This window comes from Helianthus annuus, chromosome 7, assembly GCF_002127325.2.
Source record: "Helianthus annuus cultivar XRQ/B chromosome 7, HanXRQr2.0-SUNRISE, whole genome shotgun sequence".
Taxonomy (NCBI): Eukaryota; Viridiplantae; Streptophyta; class Magnoliopsida; order Asterales; family Asteraceae; genus Helianthus; species Helianthus annuus.
This window is the reverse complement of record NC_035439.2, coordinates 127,782,623-127,794,615: the sequence shown is the minus strand read 5'-3', so window position 1 is coordinate 127,794,615 and position 11,993 is coordinate 127,782,623.

Sequence of the window (11,993 nt, the reverse complement as noted above, 5' to 3'; positions counted from 1 at the left end):
TTTATAGACAAATCTTGAGCTCATTATCCATAAGTCCATATGTCTTCTAGATATTATACATAACCATTAAAATAATCACAATGTGTACCCTTGTGTTCCCTCTTGGTTGGCCGATCCTAGGATGGGGGGGGGTATCCAGTTCGTTTTCAATCGTTCAGTTAGAGTTTAGTTTAGTTAAGTAGGTTAACTTTAGGGATTAACCCCGTTAGTTGCAGGATGTGTTATATTGCGAGTGTTAGGGTAATCAGGGACCTTAACTGGCTCAGAAAAAGACTAATAATATTTTTGGCAATATTTTCACGTTCCGGGTATAATCCGGTTGTTCGGTTGGATAGTAATCCGTTAAAGTGCTTAAGTATTCTTTTAAGCGTCGTAAATAATATTTTTAGCGACACAATTTATTCTGCAAAGTGTCAGGAATATTTCCTCATGTTTTGGCACTTTATTAGTTAGCTAGAAGCTAGTATGTTGATAAAAGTGTTGTGTTTCGTGCTTAGAGTACGTTTTAGGCACATCCAATCATTACATCTTATTCCTAGAGACGCAGTTCTACAACCCTTGTATCCCTACACACACTATGGGTGTAGTAAAATATTTCTGGCTCATATAGGCCTTTAGAGGCAGTGTCTGCCTGATGCTGGCTATATCAGCATGTTCAATAGGTTATCCATTCAAATGCTACTGTGCTTTGGTGCATCATGTTTGTCACTAGAGTTTAGTAAGTAAATAATGTAGTGACGGAAATCAAAGTATGATGCAGATATGTACAAGTATCAATAGTCAAGTAGCAGTTCATCAGGAATCTCAGTTAAGCACAGTAATTAAACAACAATTAATAGTTAATTAAGTCGTACGGATACCTGGTTTAGTGAGGGTTGTCACATTCTCCCCCCGTTAGAAAAATTTCGTCCCGAAATTTTAAGTTCTGCTTGTAGAAGCAGGGTTCTCAGGAAATAAGTGGGGGTATTTCTCTTTCATTCGGTCCTCACGCTCCCAGGTGAATTCAGGACCATGTCTAGCATTCCAACGAACTTTAACGAGTTTGACACTGCTCCGGCGGGTCTTGTTTACTTTCCAATCCGTGACCTCAACAGGTTCTTCAACGAAGTGGAGCGTGTCATCAATATGAATTTCGTCGGTAGGAATGGCAACGTTATCTTGTGTTGGACTTTTCTTCAGATTGGATACATGAAATGTATCGTGAACGCCATTCAGTTCGGCAGGTAAATCCAACTTGTAAGCTACTAACCCGATTCTCTCCAAGATCTTGAACGGTCCAATGTACCTTGGGTTCAACTTTCCACGTTTCCCAAAGCGTGCCACACCCTTCCAGGGTGATACCTTCAACAAAACCATCTCACCAACCTCAAACTCTAGAGGTTTCCTGCTTTGATCCGCGTAGGCTTTCTGCCTGTCACGAGCCGCGCTGATACGGTCTCGGATTTGCGCGATCTTATCTGTGGTTTCCTGTACCATTTCAGGACCAACCAATTGTCTATCACCTGCGTCAGCCCAACAAAGCGGTGATCTGCACTTGCGCCCATATAAAGCTTCAAACGGCGCGGCACCAATACTGGTGTGGTAGCTGTTGTTGTATGAAAACTCAACCAGGGGTAAATGCTTATCCCAGCTACCGCCCAAATCCATCACACATGCTCTCAGCATGTCTTCTAACGTCTGAATCGTCCGCTCGCTTTGACCGTCGGTCTGCGGGTGAAAAGCTGTGCTCAGATTCAACTTGGAGCCAAAAGCTTCCTGGAAAGATTGCCATATCCTTGAAACGAACCTTCCGTCTCTATCAGAGATAATCGAGAGAGGTACTCCATGGCGTGTAACAATCTCTCTCATGTAAATTTCGGCCAGTTTACTCGTATTATCCTTCTCTCGGATAGGTAGGAAGTGTGCTGACTTCGTTAAACGGTCCACTATTACCCAAATAGTGTCATGGCCTCTTGGCGTTCTTGGCAACTTTGTAATAAAATCCATAGAGATTTGTTCCCACTTCCACTTGGGAATCTCTGGTTGTTGCAGAAGTCCTGAAGGCTTCTGGTATTCTGCCTTAACCTTGGCACATGTTAAGCACTTGCTCACATAAACTGCAACATCGCCTTTCATCCTAGGCCACCAATAATAATCCTTAAGATCCTGGTACATCTTATCCGCTCCAGGGTGGATAGAGTACCGCGATTTGTGAGCTTCATCGAAAATAACCTTCCTTAACCCACCAAACAAAGGAACCCAAATCCTGTTCTCAAAACACAGCGTTCCTTCCCTGTTTGGTACCAATAACTTCTCCATCCCACGGAGATACTCTTCTTCAAGGTTTCTTTCCTTGAGAGCTTCTTTCTACGCGACACGAATGCGCAAAGAAAGATCGGTCTGAATAATCATTTCCAAAGCCCTAACCCTTATGGGCTTGATCCTCTCTTTACGACTTAGGGCATCAGTGACCACATTCGCCTTCCCTGGGTGATACTTAATCTCGCAGTCGTAGTCATTCAACAACTCGACCCATCGTCTTTGCCTCATGTTCAACTCCTTCTGGTTGAATATGTGCTGGAGGCTCTTGTGATCTGTGAAGATTGTACACTTCGTACCATAAAGGTAGTGTCTCCAGATCTTCAAAGCGAAAACCACTGCGCCTAGCTCCAAATCATGAGTGGTATAGTTCTTTTCGTGTACTTTCAGTTGGCGTGACGCGTAGGCAATAACCTTTTGGCGTTGCATCAACACACAACCCAATCCTTGACGCGATGCGTCGCAGTATACCACAAAATCATCTGTACCTTCCGGTAGAGCTAAGATTGGCGCGTTGCAAAGCTTATCCTTCAATATCTGAAACGCTTCATCCTGTTTGATTCCCCAATCAAACTTCTTATCCTTCTGCGTGAGGAGTGTCAATGGTTGAGCGATCTTTGAAAAGTTCTCGATGAACCTTCGATAATAGCCAGCCAAACCCAAGAATTGCCGAATCTCGGTTAGCGTCTTTGGCGTTTCCCAATCTTTGATCGCCTCGATCTTGGTGGGGTCCATGTGGATTCCATCTCCGTTTACCACGTGCCCAAGGAATTGCACTTCCCTTAGCCAAAACTCGCACTTAGAGAATTTGGCGTATAGCTGTTCCTTCCTTAGCAGCTCCAGAATGGCTCTAAGATGCTGCTCGTGCTCAGCCTTCGTCTTTGAATAAATCAAAATATCATCGATGAATACGATCACGAACTTATCCAAGTATGGCTTGCAAACCCGATTCATCAAATCCATGAACACTGCAGGTGCGTTTGTCAAACCAAACGGCATGACGAGAAACTCGTAGTGTCCATATCGAGTTCTGAAGGCTGTCTTCGGGATACTTTCCTCCTGTATCCGTAGCTGATGGTATCCAGATCGAAGATCGATCTTTGAGTAAAAGCTTGAACCTTGAAGTTGGTCGAATAGATCATCGATTCTTGGCAGGGGATACCTATTCTTGATCGTCAGCTTGTTCAACTCTCTGTAGTCAATGCACATGCGGAAACTACCGTCCTTCTTCTTGACAAACAAAACTGGAGCTCCCCAAGGCGAGAAGCTTGGTCGGATAAATCCCTTGTCTAACAACTCTTGAAGTTGTGTCGACAGTTCTTGCATCTCAGATGGAGCAAGTCTGTAGGGTGCCTTAGCCACAGGCGCGGCGCCTGGAACTAAGTCAATGCGAAACTCCACTTGCCTTTGAGGCGGCAATCCAGGCAAGTCTTCAGGAAAGACTTCTGGATATTCCCTTACGACAGGGATGTCTTCGATCTTCGGCTCAGCAGCCTTTTTATCTACAATGTGTGCCAGAAAAGCAACACATCCTTTCTGCAAACACTTTCTCGCTTTCAGGCAGCTAATCATCCTTAACGGCGTCTCACGCTTCTCCCCATGAACAACAATGGTCTCACCATCATCGGTCGGGATACGAATAATCTTCTCGTGACAAACTATCTCGGCCTTGTTACTCGATAACCAATCCATCCCTACTACCACGTCGAAGCTTCCCAACTGGACTGGTAGTAGATCCAGAGCGAACTCACGCTCTCCCAATTCGATTACGCAACCTCGAATCACCTCGTTAGCCTCTACCAACTTCCCATTCGCTAATTCGATCGAGTATGGAATATCTAATTTACTAGCGGCTAAACCAAGCATATTCTTAAATTCTAGCGATACGAAGCTGTAATCGGCACCAGTATCAAACAAAACGGATGCATAGCGTTGGTTTACAGGGAACGTACCAGTGACAACATTGGGATCCTGGCGCGCTTCCCTTGCTTCTATGTTGAAAACTCTTCCGCGTGCTTGGTTCAATTCTGGGCAATTCCTTTTGTAATGCCCAACATCACCGCAGTGAAAACATCCGGGCCTCTGCCCGTTCCCACCATTGTTTCCCGCTTGGTTGTTTCCCTGATTTCGATTCACGGTGCCCGCTTGGTTAGCATGATTGGCACGGTTTCCATCACCTCCCTGGTTTCCTTGTGGGCGGTTCCCAGCACCACCACGGTTGTTCCTATTCCCATATCCTCCTTGGCCTCCCCGGCCAGCAGTGGCCCAACAAGTCTCCTTCAGGTGGCCAGCCTTTCCACATGCTTCACAAACCTTTATCCCACAACGACCAGAGTGATGTCGTTGGCATGAGTTGCATTTGGGTTGTGCACCCATATACCCCTTACTTTTCTTTCTCCCACCAGCTGTATCTTGAGCTGGCGCATTCGATTCCCCTTTCTTAACCACCATCCCGGTGCCCTGCTTGAAATTTGAAAACTTCCGTTTATTCCCACCTGACGACTCCACATGAGTCTCCTTTTTCTTGGGCTCAGTTTCATCAAACTTGTTCAACCGAATTGCCTCTTCGGTGAGAGCCACACTCAGATCAATGGCTTCTGTGATAGTTGCCGGTTTGGAGGAAGTCACCATGCTGATTATTTGAGGAGCCAATCCCCAAATGAAGCGTTCAATCCTCTTGAACTCAGGCGTAACCATGTAGGGTACCACATGCGACAAGTCGTGGAACCTCTGAACATACTCAGCTATCTTAGGACCTTCCATTTTTAGATGCCAAAACTCGGTCTCCAATCTCTGAATTTCAGCGCGAGAACAGTACTTCTTGCGCATGAGTTCTTTCAGCTCGGTCCACGTCAGTGCGTAAGCAGCAGCTTCGCCAAGTGTTTGGACTTGTAGATTCCACCATGATAGGGCTCCATCTAAAAATAGCCCTGAGATATAAGTGACTTGTTGATCCAGCGCGCATTTGCTCATGCGAAGTACGGACTCGGTTTTCTCAGCCCAGCGTACGAAAGCAACAGCACCACCTGTGCCATCGAAGTTTACGGGCTTGCAGTCCAAGAATTGTTTGTAGGTGCACCCATGCGGTGGATTGTTGTTGTTGCCTGTGTTGCCGGAGTTGCTTCCACTCATTCCTCCTTGAGAGGCAGCATATTGAGCAATAGCAGCAGCAATGACTTGCTGTAGTTCGTCCTGAGTAGTAGGCATTGGCTGAGGTTGACGTCTTGGTGGCATCTTCTAAAGATGTATACGTCGGTCAGGCCATAGTAAAGCGTACGTATATAGTAATAGTAATAGCACATAACTTCTCATGTTATCAATATATCACACACAACATCCCATGTTACGATTATTATACACACAACATCCCATGTCACAAATATTATATACACAACATCCCATGTCCCAACATCCCATGTCACAAGTATTATATACACAACATCCCATGTCCCAAAAATATAAATAAGCAATCAAGTGAATCAGATATGGTGAGAATACTGCGATTGCCATATATATCGAGACCACAATGTAGTAAGTGTATCAGTACATCACTGTGTCATACAATCATCAATCAATTAGGGGCTACATCACCCCTGCCCAAAAACTATATCATGTCAGTGTCAAATACATCAAGTACATCAAATAAGTGTCAACAAAAGTCAGTATCATCAGATGGTCTCCAAAATGCTGTGCAGTCACAATCGCTGTCGTCTCACCAACGTCTACCTATATAGCACTGATGAGCTCTATGCGGATGGCGGGGGAGGAGGGGGAAAGTGAGGGTAAAGCAAGCGGCGTAACAGAAGCCAATCCTCCTCCATAGCCTGCTGAGTGCGAATAACAGAAGCAACTTGATGCTCTAGGGTAAAGAGACGAGCAGCAAAATCTGGGGGTAATGATTGACCTGGCTGAAGAGGGGAGTGTATCTGACCATGGCATGAACATGGTGGCAGCTGAGCTCTCTCGAGCTCCTGGAGACGCTGCGTGTGCGACTCATGCTGATGAACGAAGGACATCAAAACGTCCTCTATAGTGTGTCCAACGTGAAATGAATGGTATGGATCAGTAGGTGGCATGGCTGATGGCGTCGGCCAAAGCAAGGGCTCACTGGTGGGGTCAAATGGTGCCACATGAAATGGTGAAGTAGAGGGTGGAACAGATGACATCTGGGGCACGAAGGGAATAGACATCGGTACATGCCCAAAAGGATGGGCTGAGGAACCCTCTCCAGGCCTCGCTGGAGGTACAAACTGAGGAACCTGAAGGGTGAAATCAACAGATCGTGTAACAGGGATCTCAGGGGGCAAAGGTGGGACGTCCTCGTCAGCAGGTATCCAACCGTGCTGAGCGTCCTCATCGGGTGGATCCATATGCTCTGCAAATAGTGCGTGCTCTGGCTCGAGTGGAATGGGATCAAATGGAGGAGCAACGACAGGGTCAACTGGTGCAATAGGATGGTCGACCGGTATATCAGCAACTAAAGGTGGATCAACAACAGGATCGATAGCAACAACATGATCACCAACTAACAAAGGAACATCATCAACAGGAAGATCGCCAATAGGCGGGTCAGCTATAATGGGCTCAACAGGAACGCCAGCATGTACCAGGTCATGCTCATGCATAGGATCTAGAGCAGCTGCCTGCTCAGGAGCCAAGGCAGGCTCATGGTCATCAAAAGCCATATCGAAGTCGAACTCAGGATCAACAGGGTCAACTGGATCAGCGGGGTCCTCCACGAGCTGGTCCATCGGGATAAACTCAATGTCGTGATCCGGGTCGAATCCCGGAGGGAAAATGGGATCCGAATCCTCTATGTCGTCATGCTCAAATGCGAAGCTCGGAATAGGTGCTGCTGAGGATGCCTGGTCAGGATCCGAGTCGTGTGCGAAATGCTGTGCGCTCACCTCGTGAGAAGGTGCGGATGCCACAGACTCAAAGGAGTCTGGGACCGGTGAATGTGCGGGCGAGTCCTCAGCAGGGGCGTCAGCGATCATCAGAAGATCGCCAGCGGGAAGAAGAGCTGCATCCGGAATCTCATCCTCAAAAGGCTCGTCCTCAAACAAATCGATATCGCCGTCAGCCTCGGCGTCGAGTAGCAAGTCATATGCGGGATAGACAGCTAAAGGAATAGGAGCTGGTATCACAACTAAGGGTAAGTACTCAGCAGGAGGGTCATCAATAGGCTCATCAGCGCCGTCGGGCAGAGCGAAGGGCTGGAAGTCATCGTCATCAGTGCTCGTGTAATCGGAGGTATGCACCTCGTGCTCTGAGGATATAATGTCGTCAGATACTATGGGTAAAGGTCCGGTGGTGTCCGAATCGCCCGTGCCTGGTGAATCCATGTGTCTGTAACAAACACAAGTATGCACAAATAATCAGTAAATCAGGTAATCACATAAGCTACCAAATAATAATCGCATAATCCTCCTAGTCCCACTAGCCTCCCAGCCTCCCAGACTGTCCTTCCTAGTCCCACTAGCCAATTCTTCCCAGCCTCCCAGACTGACTCCCTAGTCCCACTAGCAAATTCTCCCAGCCTCCCAGACTGACTCCCTAGTCCCACTAGTCAATTCTCCCAGCCTCCCAGACTGACTCCCTAGTCCCACTAGACAACTACCTCGATCCATTAGATCGAGCCTCGGCCTCCCAGACCGAGCCTCAGTCTCTCAGACCGAGCCTCAGCCTCCCAGACTGAGCCTAAAAATAATAAATAAAATGCGCTCAACAATTGTTTATAAAAAGGTTTCGGATCTGGACTTAAGTGGTATGCAGTAAAAATGTTTTCGTGAGAGCCCTAGTGATCATAGTCTAGACTCAAGAAGGAATCCTAGTTCGCTATGATCAGAGCTCTGATACCAAGCTGTCACACCCTGGCTTTGCGGAAGCGTGGTTAATTTGGTGTGACTTCTTAATACCATAGCTTAATCATAACAAAGCTATATGAATTAAAAATATGCAAGATCATCCATTAAAATAAAAATATCAAAACATTGTCTTAACGGGTTAACACCCTTTCAACCATGAACTTGTCCCACAAACATTACAACCCTAAACATAACATAACATAACATAACATAACATAACATGATTCGAGGACTGTGACTTGTCCAGGAAAGAGTCACATTCCCCAAACCCTGGATGACCTCGGTGACTAATGCAGCGGAAAACATGTCATATCGTGCCAGATCTTTAATTCCCTGAAATACATGTAAGTTGAAAAATCAACAATAATGTTGAGCGAGTTCATGCGAAAGTGAGTAAATAAACCATTGTATTTATCAAAAACTCTGGTATGTAGCAAATAAGGAAAAAGAGATCACCAATGGTTTGCAAGGCCATTGATATGTGTGAAATGCAAGTAGGAAGGCTCAAACCTAGCAAATTTATGTGTCGGGAACAAAGTCATCCCAAGGTCCGTTATGCTGGACCTGGGACTGGGCTCGCTACACCCAAATAGATCTACCGCTCCTGCCCCTCGGTCCTACCCTGAGGATTAATGACCTCAAGTTTCCGCCTACCCATTCACATGATCTAAAAGTAACCCTCCTTACGCTAACCATACCATGTATAAAGTAATCATAACCATTGTAACATGTATTTCACCCCCGCAGTTTAGAAAACTGAAAACAGTTAAGAGAAAAGGGGGACATGAACTCACAGTCAGTGCGTCGCTATACCAAGTACTCCGAATGTCAGGCAGCTGTGGAACGACCTACATGTGCTAATTCTATTAGACGGATGGCCGTGCCTTAGCTTTATAGTTTAAGTTTTGGGAAACAGTTAGACAACCGTTCCTTGTATATACTTGGTAATTAATTTCCTTCCCAAGGATGGGGGATTTAATACATGTGTATTCGTATCATCTCATTAAGTCCCACTTAATATATTTTTACTTCTCATTCCAAAATATAGATATTTTTCTCAAAAATATTATATTTTCTCTTCACTTAATACTTTCCAAAATAATACATTGACAAAATACGCGTTCATGAGTATTTCCGTATAAAGCGTAAGTTACGTTTTAACGATTAAGTGGTAATAATAATTACCGGTGTAACTTATATGTTCGTCGTGTAAGCGTTTGTATTATTTTGGGTTCGCCAACGTTTGTAAATATTATTTTTACTCTAAAAATAATATTTATATATTTTCACAAAATAATCATAAACAGTGTGGTGAAAAAATATATTTATCGAATAAATATTTATCACGTTTAGTTTTTGTGAAAATCCCACCTCCGATTATTTAATAAATAAAGTCATGGCGAAATATATTTTGAAAACATCTCAAAAATAGTTTAACACTTGTAAATAATTCTAAGTGTTAGATTTTAGAAAAATTTCGCCAGAGTTTCCCCTGTAACTGGAGGTGGCCACGCTTTCAAGCGTATCATTTTCTTTTACAAAATCACTTCAACAATTTCTTGATTCAATCAAACAATTTCCGACACGTCAAACTAATTTTCAACACCTCAAACTTGTCAATTAGTATGTAAATCGCATTATTACATGAACTTGTAGTTTTTCCGAAAACTATTGTGTAGATCTCGTTATATTTGGTGGATCTATGTGTGAAATAGTTTAATCTTGTAAAAACCCCGTTTTTAGAACAAGTCATTCTTTACAACTTCCCGATAACTTTTATAAAAATTGTTACTTTGTCGGATCTTTCGTTTCACAAGTGTTTATACACTTGTAGTTTGTAAAAATCATATTTGTTAGTGTGTCATCCGACTTTTATAAAACATGATTTTCTCGACACTTGGTTCTACGAAAATACCACTTGCAGATACGTAGATCCGCTAGTTTTAAACACCATTTTACTAGTAATAATACTTTTACACAAGTTCATGTTTCTCGTGTGGTGGAGTTTCACCTTTTAACCCTCGTACCGACAGAAACAAGCTTATGTCAAGATCTATGATCTTAACAAAGTCGGGTTAAACGATGATAAGAGCCACCACAACGTAGATCGGGCCTCAATAATCAACATATTCAAATACTACAACTTTTACACATGTTATGAGCTTTTAACCAACAAAATTCAAGTTTTAGTAGAGTTTAGAGATTCAAAACGCATGATTCCGACTTTTAACCGTTATAAATCATATTAACTAATTTAGATATGTTCGAGAGTGAGTTTTAAACATTATACCTCTAGCTCGGGGCTAGGGAAGAATCTAGTCGAAAATGTGGTGGATAAAAGCTAAGAAACGAGGTCCTTCCACTTCCGCTTGCTTCAAGCTTCCTAATACGTGACCCGTGAAGCTAGTATGTGCTTGGAATGTGAAAGATGGAACTCGAAAATGGGTGGGTGGTTGGATGTATGTTCGGCCGAGAGTGGGAGGGGCAAGGGAGAGAGTGATTTTTGGTGATAGGTGGTGTGTAATCTCATGAGTTAAGTGGTGATATTTATAGACAAATCTTGAGCTCATTATCCATAAGTCCATATGTCTTCTAGATATTATACATAACCATTAAAATAATCCCAATGTGTACCCTTGTGTTCCCTCTTGGTTGGCCGATCCTAGGATGGGGGGGGTATCCAGTTCGTTTTCAATCGTTCAGTTAGAGTTTAGTTTAGTTAAGTAGGTTAACTTTAGGGATTAACCCCGTTAGTTGCAGGATGTGTTATATTGCGAGTGTTAGGGTAATCAGGGACCTTAACTGGCTCAGAAAAAGACTAATAATATTTTTGGCAATATTTTCACGTTCCGGGTATAATCCGGTTGTTCAGTTGGATAGTAATCCGTTAAAGTGCTTAAGTATTCTTTTAAGCGTCGTAAATAATATTTTTAGCGACACAATTTATTCTGCAAAGTGTCAGGAATATTTCCTCATGTTTTGGCACTTTATTAGTTAGCTAGAAGCTAGTATGTTGATAAAAGTGCTGTGTTTCGTGCTTAGAGTACGTTTTAGGCACATCCAATCATTACATCTTATTCCTAGAGACACAGTTATACAACCCTTGTATCCCTACACACATTATGGGTGTAGTAAAATATTTCTGGCTCATATAGGCCTTTAGAGGCAGTGTCTGCCTGATGCTGGCTATATCAGCATGTTCAATAGGTTATCCGTTCAAATGCTACTGTGCTTTGGTGCATCATGTTTGTCACTAGAGTTCAGTAAGTAAATAATGTAGTGACGGAAATCAAAGTATGATGCAGATATGTACAAGTATCAATAGTCAAGTAGCAGTTCATCAGGAATCTCAGTTAAGCACAATAATTAAACAACAATTAATAGTTAATTAAGTCGTACGGATACCTGGTTTAGTGAGGGTTGTCACAGGATAGCCGTTTTACCTCTCATTTTTGGTCAAGTTTCCAAAAAGCAATGGGAACCAGGATAAATCTAAGCACAGCTTATCATCCTCAAACGGACGGACAAAGCGAAAGGACAATTCAGACAATGGAGGACATGCTTAGAGCTTGTGTAATTGATTTTGGAGGTAATTGGGACGAACACTTACCTTTAATAGAATTTTCTTATAATAACAGTTATCACACAAGTATCAATGCTGCACCATTCGAAGCACTTTATGGACGAAAGTGCAGAACCCCAGTCTGTTGGGCAGAAATTGGGGAAAAACAATTATCTGGACCCGAGATAGTACAGGAAACAACTGATAAAATCATTCAAGTCCAGGAACGACTGAAAACAGCACGTGATCGACAAAAGAGCTATGCC